At 40.9% G+C, this 16,495-nt stretch overlaps 1 long non-coding RNA gene across 1 annotated transcript; it reads right to left on the reverse strand.

Annotated features, from left to right (window-relative positions):
- Positions 1 to 13,814: 13,814 nt before the first annotated feature.
- On the reverse strand, positions 13,815 to 16,047 carry LOC111096889. The gene is made up of 3 exons (XR_005361655.1): positions 15,644 to 16,047; positions 15,155 to 15,250; positions 13,815 to 14,216 (listed from the first exon to the last, which is right to left on the reverse strand). It is a non-coding gene; the product is annotated as an uncharacterized LOC111096889 (long non-coding RNA).
- Positions 16,048 to 16,495: the final 448 nt, after the last annotated feature.

A 16,495-nucleotide genomic window follows, 5' to 3' on the forward strand; every position in this document is an offset into this window, starting at 1 on the left:
AGGAGGGCACGAGCCAGGCAAAAAGGTGTCATGTGTGAGACACTGACCACCTGAGAGATGACACAATCACATAGGAATATTTGTATAAAGACAAGTTTTCAGTGCTCACGTGATTGCTCTGCTTCACTGTGTTTTACCACTAACCCACACCAGAGCCACCTTCAGTACATCTGTGCTTTCATGTTTGACATTCAGGGCCAACTTCTCAATGTTTCATATATCCACCTGCTTTGGGGGGCATGAAATTTGGTAAACGGTTCTGTTTATCCCAACTGCCTTCGACTGAAATTCCTTCTTGGAGACTGAAGAAGCTTTCTGAAAATCTGGAATGTGGTAATCCTGTTTCCAGATGTGATGGGTAAATACAAAACTTTTATTTTCTTAGTAGTCTTAGGAAAATAATGACAAAGATTGTATTTCTATTTAAAGTGCTTAGGATGGTACTTGGCATGTATTAAGCACTAAATAGGTAATGATTGTTACTAGAAATATTGATAATGTAAATATGATAAACTATCATATCAATGGAATGGTATTATTATGAATAATTGTTACTAATTTCTGTTGTGTCAAACACCTTGTTTTATACCACTCATTACGCTTTTTAAAAAATCTTGGTAAAATACACATAACAAAAAATTATTGACATGTGCATTTTAGAAGTGTACAGTTCAGTGGCGTTAAGTACGATGGCACTGCTGAGCCACCATCATTACTTTGCATTGCTGCTCTAGTTTTTTCTGTAAGCCCATGTTTTCCCAGTAGGTGGCATCTGGTTCAACTGCCAGAGTTCTGCAAGTCTTACACAGAGGTAGAGCCTTAATTATCAGGGCTAAACAAAGAATTGAATAGCTTGCCTGGACTTTCTTCAGTAGATTTCCCTGGCCTAATTATGTTTTCCTCAGGGTTAGAGACTATTTAACATTTGTTTATGTCCGGAGTCCACAGGGCTAGTATGGGATTCAGAAATTATTGTAAATTATCCGTAGACAAATTGGATAATTTTAAATGGAAGTAAGAAAAAATTTTTTCACTGGTTGCCAATGAAGGAAGCATGAGACAGGGAGATGTAAATCAGCTGTGCCAGACTAAACTAGGAAGAATGGTCACCATGCTGGGTGGTAGTAAGTATTGTGAAGACTATACTTGTCTGCAGTGTGCCATAAGGGTCTTTACAAACTATTGGCTGGTGATGATAGTGTGGTTTGATATTGGCCAGGCATTAAAAAGAATCTTCTCAGGGCACCTGGGTGGCTCAGTTGGTTAAGTATCTGCCTTCAGCTCAGACCATGATCTTAGGGTCCTGGGATCGAGCCTGGCATTGGGCTCCCTGCTCAGCAGAGAGTCTGTGTTCCCTCTCCCTCCATGCTCTCCCTCTCTCTCTTTAATAAATAAATAAAAAGGCTCTTCTCTGCTTCCTAGAAGCTAACCTCCTAAATCAAAGTCTCCTACTTCTTCTGAGGCAAAGTAATCGAGAGTACCATGCTCTCAGAAAAAAAAAAAAAAACTCAAATGACTAAACACATCATTTTATGTATATATGAATGGCTATATTTAGCTCTCATCTTGTCCCCCTAAAATATTTAAGGTTGTTCATCAAAAAAACATAAACTACTACTAGATAACATATTTGAAGTAGGAGAGATAGCAAAGACAGAGGTGGGAACATAAACGGGAAGCAAGAAAGAGAAGGACATGGAAATGTGAACCCTGAACCCTCACACCTTGCTTTGAGTGGGCTTGGGTTTAGCAGGAAGTTTTAAAAGTAAAACCTTATCAGTTGTACCATAGAGTGTCACCCAAAAATGTTCAAAGGAAGCACTTTTTTGATACTGAAATTAAAACTAAATTTCTCCCAAAGGACCCCAGAAAAAGGCCATTATGTAAGGTGCAGAGCATCTCCCACAAGAGCGGATTTTATAGGACTATTTCCTGCACATCCCTCAGGAATGGCTGATGCATTCCCACCAAAGCACAGCTCAGTAACACGTCAATGCTTTGTAGTCCAAGTGCATGGCTCTCTGATGACCCAGCTTTAGCCAAAGGTAGATTTCACAGTCTCTAAAGGAAAATGATTTGCCTTTAGATAACAGCTCATATCATAAACACTGTTTTCTCTAAGTCATGATTCTGATGGTCATTTGGTAGCAAAGAGCTCAAGATAGTACATTAACATTTTCCAGAACATTGCATATGTCCTTGCACCAGATTCTATTATAAGCAAATGGTAGTAGAAGACAAATGTTTTGGAACAATTAATGGGAAAGAAAATGTAAATTGAGAAAAGTATTTCTATTGATCTAATTTTTGCCTGTAATGTTGGAATAGAGCCCCATTCTGTTTTGGTAGTAAAATACCTTAATCCAGCTCACAGAAGAATACCAATGGTAAACATATCAACATTCAAACATTATGTGTATAGACATAATCTGACTCATATTTATAATTTATTTCATTAGTACAGATAATCGTTTCTAATAATCACCTTTGTTGAAAACGAACATAACATTTTTGGCATCATTCAATTCCACCAAACAAATATTTGTTGTTAATCATTTACAGAAAATGAAGTTTTCATTACTGCAGAGAAATGCCTGGTAGATGAACAGCCTTCAGAGAACTAACAGACTTACTTATAAATTTCTATTTGTTAAAACCTGGTTTGAGTAACCATATATTAATATTTTTCTTAATAGTCATCTTCTTAATGGTGTTACTGTGTGTTGTCATATTTATACATAGCATGACGAATTTGTTTCCTCCAGAATTTGGAATCTTCTGGACTATGGCCTAGACTGACATATCAATGTCAATGAGCTCCCTAGACAAGATATTTGCTTTAAGAAGGTGCCATTTATCAAGATGAAAGCTTTGTAAATAAAACAGGTTTATATTTAACCACCTTCCCCCATTCTTCCCCGCCCCCACAGTCAGCTATTTCCCTAACACTTTACTTGCTGTACTTTCAATACTCACAAGATGCAAGTTTGTCCTGTTTTCATGCTAAGCTAACTTCTTTCAAAGTAACCGCTTTTATTACCTATTTTACGAAGACATCTCTTGTCATTCTGTGTGTAGCCCCCTTTAAAGTACTGGCCCACCTAAACCTAACTCCACATTTCATAAAACACCCCTTCTCACACCATGCTGCATTATCTTACAACCTAAATCTGCATGGACGTGGAGGGAGGTTAGGTTCAATTGCAAGCTTCACTAGGGTATGGACTTGGAGCACCGGGCTTCCCACTGATTTCTTCATCCTTATCCCATCTGTTTGTTTTCTGTCTCAGACCTTTGATCAGTCCCAGTCTTTGGACTATTAAGGATCAGTTTGAAAACATTAATAGTTTGTTAATCTTTTCTTTCTTCTTTTTTCATTTTCTCTTTCCTCTTTCTGGAGAAAATGAACTTTTTATAGTATCTCTTTCTCCTTTTCCTCTGTCCTGAAGCTTATATTCCATTAAAACTTCACCTCACAGTCTTGAGCAGGTTTCTCTTCAGTCATTTCACTGATTGATTATTTTGTAAGTGCCAGGCACCTTTATTAATATGGAAAGGAGCAAAGCAGACAAGATCCGCCATCTGATGGCATTTATCCTCAAGTTGGAAAAGAAAGACAATAAACAATAAGAAAAGCATTCAAGATGCCAGACATTAGGTCCCAAAGCAAAAATAAACCAGAGGAGGGAACAAAGTGTTTGTGGAAGGAAGATGGTCAATATTAAAGAGGATGGTCAGGGAAGGCCCCAGAAAGGTAACATTTAAGTAAAGACCAGAAGGAGGTGAGGTGAGGAAGTAAGCAACACAGATATCTGGGAGAAAAAACTGGCCAGCTGAAAGCACAGTGAGTGCAAACATCCTGCAATAAACTCAGGCTGCCCGGGGGTGATTCAGGAACAGCAAGGAGACCCAGGAGGCTGAAGCTGACTGAGTGAGGGGGGACAAAGGGGAGAAGGTGAGATCAGTGGAAGGTGGATGGAACAGTAAAGTAGGTGGGAAGAGGTGGTGGTTTGGGGGGTCAGAGGTGGCAGAGGGCTCTAGAAAGCCCTGTGGTTTTTCGCTGAATGAGAATGGGAAGTTTACCCAGAGTTTTGAATAGAAAATATATGGCCTGAGTTATGCTTTAAATGAATCTTTCTGACAGCTATACTATAGAGGAGCAAGGATAGTCACAGGAAGACTGCAATTTAGCTGCATTTGCAGATGTCCCCCGTAAGTGAGAAGTAGCAATAAAGGTGGGAAAAGTGGTGTGACTCTGGACAGATTTTAAGCCGACGGGGTTTGCTGATGGACTGGACAGTGTACCATATAACACCTGTACTCCCACAGATGATGGGTAAACATCCACCACAGTGAAACATTAGCAGTGCTTTTTAAAAGCCTAGCAGTTGTCTAAATGATCCTTTCTTTGTGTTTTCTATCAATTGTTAACAGATCACTTCGCCTTCCACTCTACTTCACCAGCCAATTCCTGAGAACATGGCCTGAACCTCCTGCTCTTTCCTAACAAGTCCATGTGGGCAACATTAAATGCAGCCAGGCTGAAACTTCTTGTGGATCTTGTAGACTCTGAGCCCACTCACTCTTAGATTTCCCTCCAGTTCTCTCAGACCCTATGTCCTCCCTGGTGGGCTCCCTCCTGGCTTCACTTCCTTCTCCAACACTTCTTGGAGGTGTGTGTCCTTCTGTCCTTCATCCTCATGACCCAGAAGTCCCCAGCCTTGGACTGGTCTAGCCCCCACAACTGTCAGTCCACAGCCAGTCTGAATGGCCTGGTGGAGCATGCTTAACTGGGCAACCAGTCCACACCTCCACTGTAGTCTCCTCCCACATAAAGCTACGGTCAACTTTCTGTGTAACCTGAGAGAGACTGTCCCATTCCTGTTTACCTTTTTCTCAGCACACACCTAGCTTCCTACCACACAGGGGAAATAAACATTAGGAAATGCTTTCAAGGTCTCTCCTACCTTTACTCAATGACTATTTCTTCTACATTTTCACCCACCTTACCTCCTCCCCTGAGGGGAAAGAAAACCCCTTCTTTTTTAGTCAAGGCCAAAGCTTGCATACCAGCAGCTCCCCTACCTCAGAGGTCTTCAAAATCTCCTGAATCTCAGACTGGTAGTTAGATGATTATCAATATTTGTCATAGCTTATTGAACTACACATTTTTAAATGGATGATTTTTTGGATAAAAATCATATCTCAACAAAATTAAAATTAAAAAAAAAAAAACCTGGATCTCTTCTGCCCTTTTCTCCTCTCCTCATAAAGATACTCTAGCCTCTGACAAAACAAACAAAAGCTAAATTCAAAATTGCAATCTGCTTTTGCTGGCTGCACAAGCATTTAAAGAACGCCAACTGTGTGCCATGGTCTCCCCTAAGTACTTAGAAGCTGACTCACCATGGTGCTTAGCTAATAATGAGAGCTCTTCTTTTAGATCAGTTTTGTGTCTGTGCAAAACACTTAATATATCTAACCATATTTAATCCTCTCAACTATCTTAAGAAGTAGATATTATGATCTCCACTTTACATAAGAAAACTGAACCTTCGAAGGGGTTGGTAGATGGTTCAAGTTCACCCAGGGGGATGGAATGGGGATTGGACCCCAAACCTGGATCTGTCCAATGTACCTCACCACTAAGCCTTTCACATATTAAACTTCGTGATGAGTTTTTAGGTTGGCTAGGAGCAGAATGGTGATGTCTGAATAGTTGGTTGCTCACAAGTTTCATGCATTTCTCTATCTTGTGTGAGCTCCCTGTGATTATTGCTAGGGGTACATCTAACTGCTACCCATTAAATTATCCTTGCCAGAATAAGCAATTGATACCCAGATTTTGGGGGGAACCATCAGACACCGGATCCTGAACCTGTGGGTCCTTTTTTATATTTCAAAGCAGGAGGAGCATCAACCCTGGAACATGGGTGGAGAGAAGGTGAGATTAGAAATAAATTTGTATGAGTCATAGGCAAAAGTATGAATGAGTTGCTCTCCTTAAAGGCTCTTCATTCTCTAATATAGAGATCAGCCTTTTCTCACTCTGTGGTTCTTTCTTTTTCTTTTTAAGATTTTATTTATTTATTGGAGAGAGAGAGTATGTGTGCATGCAAGAGAAAGCATTAAGAGGATGAGGGGCAGGGCAGAGAGCCAGATGCCCAGACTGGGATGGGGGGGGAGGGTGGGTGGGTGCTCAATCCCAGGACTCCAGGTTCATGACCTGAGCTAAAGGCAGATGCTTAATCGACTGAGCCACCCAGTGCCCCTCACCCTGTGGTTCTTAATGAGCTCTAAAGTTGGTTTCATCTGAAGATCTTTACATCAAAATAGAACGGAGTTGCATTGTCTGGGGTCAGAGTATATGGATTTTCAGATGCTTCTGGGTGTTCAATGCTAGCGCCTTTACAGACTGGAGAAGCTCAAGTTTCTTCGTATTTACTTTCAAGAGCAATAAAAGTGCCAGACTCCCACTTATTTTCTCCCTGTGGTGTTCCAGAGTTCTGCTGGATATCCCCCTAAAAGTAGCGGCCCACAGCTTTGGCACATCCATGGTGACAATGGTGCCCTCCCATCCCCAGAAGTATCACTACTTTTTAGTGCTGGACTTTGAGCACAGATGATCCTCAGGAAATCAGCAAGTTCACCATACTGAAGCTCAGAAACTCCTTTTCCCTCACCAAAGGGGAAAAGGGAGAGTGGCACAGCTCTATGGCCAGGGGGTTCCCCAACCTTCCCTGTGGGCTTATGCCCTGGGTAAGGGCTTGGCCACTTAAAGCAGACACTGTGCTCTCCACTACACCCTTAGCCCAATATCAGCCTCTCCCATTGTGAGCCTAAGCTAGGGGGACCCAGGCACATACCACCTCTTCCCGGGTATGCAGGCTTCTGCTGGGGCCACCAAATACCTCTGTGTCCCCCTACCATCTATAATGTGTTGTGCCCCCAGGGCTCCTGGACAGATCACACCCCACTTTATGTCTACTGTCATCTCCACTATGAATGTACCACTGGGTAAAGTCAGGGAAACAAGAAAAAAGTGGAATAACAGGGCTATGAGCATAGAATACTTCATTACAGCTAAGTATGATGTCATAATACTTGTAAATAAGCAGTGAAAAAGATTAATGAAGTTTGGAAGTGTAATTTATGAGGTGTGGGAAATGTGTCTACCATTAAACATTTATTATACCACACTCATGCTCAAAATGCCAGAATAGACAGAGGGAATACAAAAGTAAAGACCATACTCTGTTTCTGATCACAAAAACCCCACAGTTAGTGGGAGAGAGGTTATGTGTACAACCCTCAGAAATCATTTTACCAGGCAGGATGCTACAAGAACTTAGCACAAATAAATGTGACTTGAGGAGTCACATCTCCCAATATTTGAATATCTCACCAAAAACTGAAAATATCCTCTCTGTTAGGATGAATTCCAGCCAAGAGCCCTCACCCTCAGAACCAGGAGAAGAGAAAAGTCGAACATCTTATGGGAGTTTTTAGATTATGAAAGCCTAGAGAGGAGGGCCTAGATTAGTATTCAGATTAAGAGCCGAGAAGAGCATGTCCTTCATAATCTCTTCTATGTGGGTGGACTTCACATAAAATGTTTTGAACCTTCAATTTTGGAGAGTATTTTAAAATACCTCACTGAATCACATGAAGAACACATAACTAAATGAGAGGACAGGAAATGAGTAATGTGATTATGCATTCACATGTGTTTGTACATTGTTGAGAAGAAGGGGAGAGAGAAACACATCAGAAACATTTTAATAGAGCCTGACTCTGTGGCTGTAAGAATCCAGAAAGTGCTTGATCTATTCCTTGTGTCAATTATGTTGCCACAAATGAATATAAGATGACACGAATCAACATGCACTATTTGAGTTCATTCAAGATTTCTTAATTTATGATTCATTCGCCTGTGACTGCAAATGCTGTTTTTGGAAATTGCCTTAAAATGTTACACATGTTTATAAAACAGGACTTCAAACATTTTTCTAAAAAGTAATATGCATTCTTTAAAGAAGATAAAGTATAGACAAAAAGTATAGACAGTCCCCAATTTATGATAGTTGGGGTTAGGACTTTTTTACTTTATGATGGCACAAAAGCCACACACATTCAATAGAAACTGTACCTTGGAATTTGAATTTGGATCTTCTCCCCAGCTATCCATATGTGGGATGATCCTCTTTCATGATGCTGGGCAGAGGAAGTGAGACACAGCTCCCAGTCAGCCCTATGATCATGAGAATAAACAATCGACACGCAACCGTTCCATACACACATGACCATTCTGTTCCTCACTTTCAGTACAGTATTCAATAAATTACATGAGATATTCAACATTTTATTATCAAACAGGCTTTGTGGTAGATTATTTTGCCCAACTGTAAGCTAATATAAGTGTTCCAAGCATGCTTAACAAGCTAGGCTAAGCTATGATGTCTGATAGGTTAGGTGTATTGAATATTTTCAACGTACGATGGGTTTATAACCCATGGGATATAACCATGTCTTATGTAAGCTAAGATCTGTATCTTAGAAAATAAATTATTTTGTTACTTGGCTTGTCTGAATAATCTAGTGTGTTCTGGCCTCAGATGGAATTCATTCCATGTGTCATGAGGAGGCTCAATAGCTGAGTCACAGACAGGATTTCAAGGGCTGCAACTTCCCAAGTGACTGTGCACTCCCAGTACACCACTGGCAAACTCCAGAAACTCCCAGGACCTTCCCAAGGGTACACCTTGAACCCTGGACTATGTGAATTCTAGTTCTAGTGTGGCAGCTCAGAGGAGAACTGACTAAGGCGGTAGTGGTGGGAGAGATAAGACTTCTGAACAGCATCTTGAGAAATTGGTGATCAACTTGTAGCTAAACATAGTGAGTATACAGGTGAATAGTAGAGAATGAGACTAGAGGGGTTAGCCAAAGTCAGAAATAACAAGTTCCAGCTTTATTCAGGAAGTACCCAAAATTCTTAAACAACCAGAAGTAAGGACAAGGGTAATATTCCATGTTAGAAAGATTATTCAGACTGTGGTGGAGGAAAAGACAAGAGGCAAACAAAACAACAAAACAACAACAACCCTACAATCAAATAAATGCAAGTCAGATAATGAAGGTAATGATTCATTGATTATCTGAATTATGGTTAGCAGGTTTGTTTTCATAGGGGGTGCCACCTTGTCACGCACAATGGAATGTTTTAAGATTGGTGAGTGATGGTGGTGTTCCAATTTAGATGTCAGAGAATGGCAGCAGGCTGGCAGAGGCAGCAGGGAGGAATGCTTCTACAAAGTATATACTGAGCAAACCCTGAGGCACTTTCCCAAAGGGCTCTATTGATGTGGCAATGCCTTGCCTGTCTGGTACCACATTCCCAGCCCACACAGGCTGAGCAGGTCCTTCTGGTGGGCTGCTCCATGACTTGGTTTAGCTGTGGGGTGATGCCTTGATGACTACATACAAAATTCTGCACCAAGTATTTAAGAAAGAGGGAGGAGCGTTACTGGTGAATTGAGTTGGCCTTTTACTGGATAGCACAGCACAGTCATTTAGTCCATGATTATTGTCAGGACACAATTTGCTTCTGTGTGTGGCAGAGGTCACCAGTTTGGGGGCATTTCAGGGGTACAGGCTAGTGTAGGACTTGCATGACTGATTCACCACCAATTCATCATATGAGCCCCCCAAAGTTGGGGACTGCCTTGTCATTGTTTCTCTATGGCACCAAGTACAATGCCTTAGACAGCAGGCTCTCAATAAACTCTTATTGAGGGAACAAATGTGACTGACTGATGGACTGAGGTTTCCTGTCCCTCAGTCTCCATCCATAAACTAAGAAAAATATCCTTTTGTACCCATCTATTTGTATCTATCATACTTCTGAGAATGAAGTAAGAATATAAGTTCTAGTAAATATATTTGAAAGGCATTTCAATACTCTGCTTTCCAGGATAACTAGTTTGTGGTACATTATACTGAAAAGTAAAAAGAAAATGTAATAACTAGAAGAAATCATAAAAGGCTGCATAGTATGGAGGTTTAGTATTGGACTCTGAGTCTGTACCACAAAAGAATATTTTGAGTCTGCTTCTAACTCTCTTGGTGATCTTGGTAAGATGATTTACCTTTCTTGGCCTCAGCTTCAATATTATTTTCAAAATTAATAGTGTATGATTATAATTATGTTTTACTGAATTCCATCATTATTTTTACTGTAGAACAGAGCTTAAACTGGGCCAACAGGCATGTTTCCAATTTCATCATATCATGCCACATGTCCCTTAAAGTCTCTGTAACTTAGAGTCTTCTTCTGTAAAATGATGCAATAGACAAGCTGATCTTAATACTTACCTTTGCTCTAAAATCCTGTATGCCACACAATGGGTAACAATCACTGCAACTTTCCTAACTGTACTATACTATACCATAAGTTAAAAATGTTGGACTCCTTCATGCTCTAGAGATCACTGCTTGCTAGTGCAACTGTCCTTGAGATTTGTAATGGGCCATTTAAGGAATTTGAATCAGTGATCTATACAGGGCCATTCATTCACCAGGATTCATTAAGTTCCTTCAACTTGCTAGGTACTGTACCAGAAAAACTAGAGATTCAGACAAGATCTCTGTTCTCAGTAAGATAGATCAAGTAAATAAATACGATCATTTTATCATTCACTTTATATTACTTCTGTTTTATTTATATTAGTATGTTTTCATTCTTTTTCTTAAAAAGATTTTATTTATTTATTCATGAGACACAGAGAGAGAGAGAGAGAGAGAGAGGCTGAGACACAGATAGAAGAGAAGCAGGCTCCATTCAGGAAGCCTGATGTGGGACTCAATCCTGGGACTCCAGGATCACACCCTGGGCTAAAGGCAGGTGTCAAACCGCTGAGCCACCCAGGGATCCCCATGTTTTCATTCTTAAAGGGTTTCATAGTCTTCTGGAGTATACATGTAGTCTCCTAGATTGTTTTTGGAATATTATTATTACTCAAACTTAAGTCATTTCTAAATCTAGAATTTGTTTTTATATATGGCATAATATTTTTCCAAATTTAATCTCCTTTACATGGATCAACAGTTTTACCAGTAACATTTATTAAATCATCCATCTTTTTCTCATTTACTTGAACAAAATAGTTGTCATTTACTAAATGTTCATATAGTAAGCCCTATTTCTGGATTCTCTGGTCTGTTTCACTTACATAGTGGACTATTCCAATAACATTACCCATTTTTTTTTTATTTCAACACCTTTAAAGTATGTTCTGATATCTGGTGACATAAGTATACCCTTGCTAGCCTTTCTTCGCAAAATTTTATTGGCCATTTTATACATTTAATATTCTATATAAACTTAAAGATAATTTTGGAGCCTTAATTGGATAGTATTTGGATTCCAACTGGAACTGCATTAAAGTTATAAATTAACTTTGGGGAAAGGAACATTTTTATGATGTTTTCCTATGTAAGGACATAGTATGTCAGACCACTTGTTCGAACTTTGCTTTATGTTCTTCAATAAGATTTGACTATTTGGCAAAAGATACTGTAAACAAGTCAATGAAAAGTATATTTTAAAAAATAATAATTTCAATAAAGGGGACAAATAAAGGGTTTATAAAGTATAAAAGCTTCTTACTAGTTGGTAAGAGGGATACACAACCAAAAGAAAAATAAGTAAAATCTAAGAATAGGTAATATACAAAAAAGTAAACCCAAACAGCTTACAAACGTATGGAAAGGTGTTCAAACTCACCCATAAGGACTTTCAAACTGAAGATAACAGGAGGTATCTCTTTATACCAGGGTTTCTCAACCTTGGCACTATTGGCATTTTAGGCTGGGTAACTCTTTGTCATGGGGGCTGCCTTAAGTATAATAGGATATTTAGCAGAATCCCTGGCTCTGCCCAAGAGAAACTAGTAGCTCCTACTCCCAACCACTACTAATAATTATAACAATCAAAAATATCTTCAGACTTTGCCAAATGTCTCCTGGAGGGGACAAAATCATCACAAGTTGAGAACCACTGATTTTCCACCTATAGGACTAGTAAAAAAAAAATTAAAAACCTTGATTACACTTATTATTGCCAAGGATGCAATGCAAAACAAATACTCTGATGTTGGTTTTTGGAAAACAACTGAACAATGCCTATTAAAATAAAAAATCCATATATTCTTTGACCCAGCTGTCCCACTTCTGGAAATAAATTTCATAAAAATGAAGCAAACAATACACAGATATATATTGCACAAGGATGTTAATTGCAGCATTGTGGGCAGTGAACAAAATCCTAGAACCAGAGTTAATGGCCATAAATCAATTAAAGTTCACCCACACAATGGTGGGACATTAGAAAGAATTAGAGCTCAACCTTATCACAATGGAGCATTTTCTATAAATTATTCCTGAGGAAAATAAGATTCAAAAGTACATAATATAATTCTTTTTTTAAAAACACACATCCCCACATGCTTTTATATATTAATAGAGGGAAAAAAAAGTGTCCTTTAATAGTTTATTTACTCTTACAGAAGAGGCAAAAATATCTGCATGTCACCTCTCTGACAAGGTTCTAATACCCAGATTATATAAAGAATTCTTACAACTCAACAACAAAAAGACAAACAATCCACTCCAAATTGGGCAAAAGATTTGAAAGGATATTTCTCCACAAAAGATACACTAATGGCTAACAAGTACATGAAAAGGTACTCAACAGCATTAGTCATTAGGGAAATGCAAATGAAAATCACAATGGGATACCACTTCACACCCCTTGGGATAGAGAAAGAAAGAAAGAAAAGAGAAAGAAAGAAAGAAAGAAAGAAAGAAAGAAAGAAAGAAAGAAAGAAAGAAAGAAAGAAAGAAAGAAAGAAAGAAAGAAAGAAAGAAAGAAAGAAAACAACTTGTTGTTGGCAAGGATGTGGAGGCTCTAGAGCCCTCACACATTGCTGGCAGGAATGGTAACTGGTGCCAGCACTGTGGGCGAGAGTTACACAGTTCCTCATGTAGTTAAACAGAATTATAAAATGATCTGGCAATTCCACCCCTATGTACCCCAAATAATTAAAAACAGGTATTCAAACAAACACTTCACAATAACCAAAAAGTGGAACCAACCCAAAATGTTCATCGCTTGAAGAATGGATAAACAAAATGTGTTATACACATAAAATGGGATATGTTTCAGCCATGAAAAGAAATGAAGTACTGATGCATGCTACAATGTTGATAAACCTTAAAATTATGCTAAATGAAAGAAACCAGATACAAAAGATCACATATTGTATGATTTCTTTTTGTATGAAATATCCAGAATAGACAAGTCCATAGAAACAGAAACCACATTAGTCTTTGCCAGGGGTGGGGGAGTTGGGGGGAATGGAAGAAGAGGGAGCAATTGCTTAACGGCTACAAGTTTCCTTTCTGAAGTGGCGAAATGTCTTAGAACCAGGGTGCTGGTTACACAATAATGTGAATGTACTAATGCCACTGAGTTGTAGTGCAAATACTGTTAATGGATGATCTTATATTATGTGACTATTACCCTAATTTAAAAATATATTCTATAGGCCTCTGTATTCCTTTCCTATTGCTGCATAACAAATTACTACAGACTTAGCAGCTTAAAAAATTACAATTTGAAATTATTTATTTTTTTAAAAGATTTTATTTATTTATTCATGAGACGGAGAGAGAGAGAGAGAGAATGGCAGAGACACAGGCAGAGGGAGAAGCAGGCTCCATGCAGAGAGCCCGACATGGGACTCAATCCCAGGTCTCCAGGATCAGGCCCTGGCTGCAGGTGGCACTAAACCGCTGAGCCACCTGGGCTGTCCTAAAATTACATATTTATTATTCTTAAGTTACAACAATTTAGCTCATGGTTGAAGTCCAGGTGAGCTTGGGTATGTTCCCTATTTGGAGTTTCACAGGCGGAAATTAAGGTGCTGGACAGGCTGGAGGCTCTGAAGAAGAATCTACTTCCAAGCTCTTTTAGGTTGTTAGCAGAATTCAGTTACTTGTGATTGAAGGACTAAAATTCCCACTTCTTGCTGGCTGTCAACCCAGAGTCCGTCTTAACTGCTAGAAGCCCACATCCTGGGCACATAGCCCCCTCCAGGAGCTTGGGTATTTTCAAATCTTTCTCACTCTTCAAACAACTCTGATTTTCTCTTCTTCTACCAGAAAAAGAAAATCCTCTGCTTTTAAAGGGCTCTTCATGATTAGATTGGGTCCACCTGGATAATCTCATGTTGCCTTATAAGGCAACATAATGTACCACAGGTGCATTATCTCATCAAGTTCACAGGCACCCCACACTCAAAGGGGTGGGGATTATACAAGGGCAAGGATCACTGGGGATCCTAGCATAACCCCTTAGAGAAAAATACTAAAAACATTTTCTGCCCAATTCAAGAACAATTGTTATTTGTTAATGCCCAACATTGCAAAAAGGATTTGAGGTGCCTAAGTGATTTGTACCAAGGAAAATTTTCAGAACCAGTGATTTACAGATTAACACAGTTCAGGTCTCTAAGCCTCAGGGAAAGGACAGAAAGCTGTTCTTTAACAGGGAGACTTCTCTTTCTGAGCCCTTTCCTGCATTTCTTTTCCCTTCTCTTCTGCGAAAGCACTGAGTGTACAAAGCAATTGCCAAGAGGACCACCAGTGTTCTCTCTAGAGTCATGATAAGAGAGAAATTCTATGGAGGGACTTGTATTATGTACATCAGATGTTCTCACTTTTTAGTCTCAAGATTCCTGTTATCAGGATCCTAAAGACTTTTTTTGTTTGTTTTTGTGGCTTATTCCTATTGATCGTTACCATCTCAGAAATTAAATCTAGAAAGTCGATTAAACACGAAAACATACAAGCGCATATTTTTAGTCTTTAGAGTGATGTTATCACATATCAGATAGCCTCTCCAGTGGAAAAGGAAATAAAGGCTTATTATTAAATAAAGGAAACAAAGTCTTAGTATTATCATGAAAATAGTTTGACTTCCTGGAACTCTGCAAAGGTCCCAACGACCCCTAGGGTTTTCTAGATCACTCTTGGAGGCCCACTGGTAGATGTAAATACCACCAACTGCGCTTCTTTAGATTAACCAACTCACATTTTGGTGCATTCCCTTGTGCAGACCTAAAAACCAGTCTTTCTCTTTACTAGCAGGGTGTTTCATCCTGGGGACTCATTTTTATGGCCGGTGCATCTGCTCTCAAAAAAAAACAAAAACAAAAAAAAAAAAGTTATTTGCTATCACAGGAAAAAACAGCAATATGTGTGGCAACATGTATTAAAGCAAAATAGAAAGTTCAAACATGTGTTCTGTGAGCTCCTGGCAGCATCTGTCACTTTGCAAACACTACACAGGGAAAAATTGCTTAAAATGGTGCAGCTCGGTCTGCAGTGGAAGAAGGACTGCGATCGAGTCAGGCTGCGTCAGGCAGAAAGAGGCTTATTAGAGAGATGAGAGAAAGCACTGGGTATTCTTGTCATGCTTTGCCCTTGAAAACTATGCCAAGATCTCTTTTCCCTCTTTTTTTTTTTTTTTTTAAATAAAGAGATCGATATTTCTTAATTGCTTTAGTGACTCAGGATTTACCACTTTCCTTGTAAACCCAGGCGATAGCTACTATGTTTGCTTTCTTGATATCTCCTGCTTGCAAAAAGTAACGAGATAGAGCTAAAGCCCTTTCACTAGGGCCTCCATTACGGGCCCTTCTGCTAAGTGAGGAGGGAGCTCGTTCACTCTCCAAATGCTTTCTCCGCTTCCTCCTGCTCAGTCCCTGGGTAGAGCCCCGGGTGCTTAGATGCGGGGCTTCCAGTGTCCTCGCGCCCGCAGAGGGGAGCGGCTGAGCACCAGGGGGCTGCGGGGGCGGGGGCTGGCCCTGGCCGTCTCCCCCACGCCAAGGTGAACTCCTGCCCGGGCCTCGGCAGCCCCGTCTCTCCGTGAGCGGAGTCTGAATAACCGTCCAGAGCGGGAGAGAGCGAGCGCGGGGACCAGCGCGATCGTCCCCGCGGGCCGAGGCCCCCGAGCGGCAGACCCCCGGCCCCGGGCCGCCAGCGCGCGCCGCCCCGCCCCCGCCCCCGCCCCCCCCCGCCGGACTCCTCCGCCTTCGCGCCCAGGCCCCGCAGGTCGGCGCACGTCGGCGCACTCGCGCTCAGCCCGCGCCCATTCGCAGCTTCTAAGGCGGCGGCCAATGGGAGAGAAGCCAAGTTCCGGGCGCCCTCCGTGATTGGCCGTGCGTCCGGGGGCGGCGGCGGGGGGCGGTCCCGGGGGCGGGGGCGGGTCCCGCCCGCCGGCCCCGGCGGTGACACGCGGGGCGGCCGCCGCCGGGGAAGCCTGGAGGACTGCGCGTGGAGGCGGCCGCTCGCCCCGCGCGACCTGGCTCCGCCGCGAAGGGCGCCGTGGCGGCCCGGGGTCTCCGCGCCAGGGCAGCGCTCGAGCCTCGCC

This window comes from Canis lupus, chromosome 7 (genome assembly GCF_011100685.1).
Source record: "Canis lupus familiaris isolate Mischka breed German Shepherd chromosome 7, alternate assembly UU_Cfam_GSD_1.0, whole genome shotgun sequence".
NCBI classification, from domain to species: domain Eukaryota; kingdom Metazoa; phylum Chordata; class Mammalia; order Carnivora; family Canidae; genus Canis; species Canis lupus.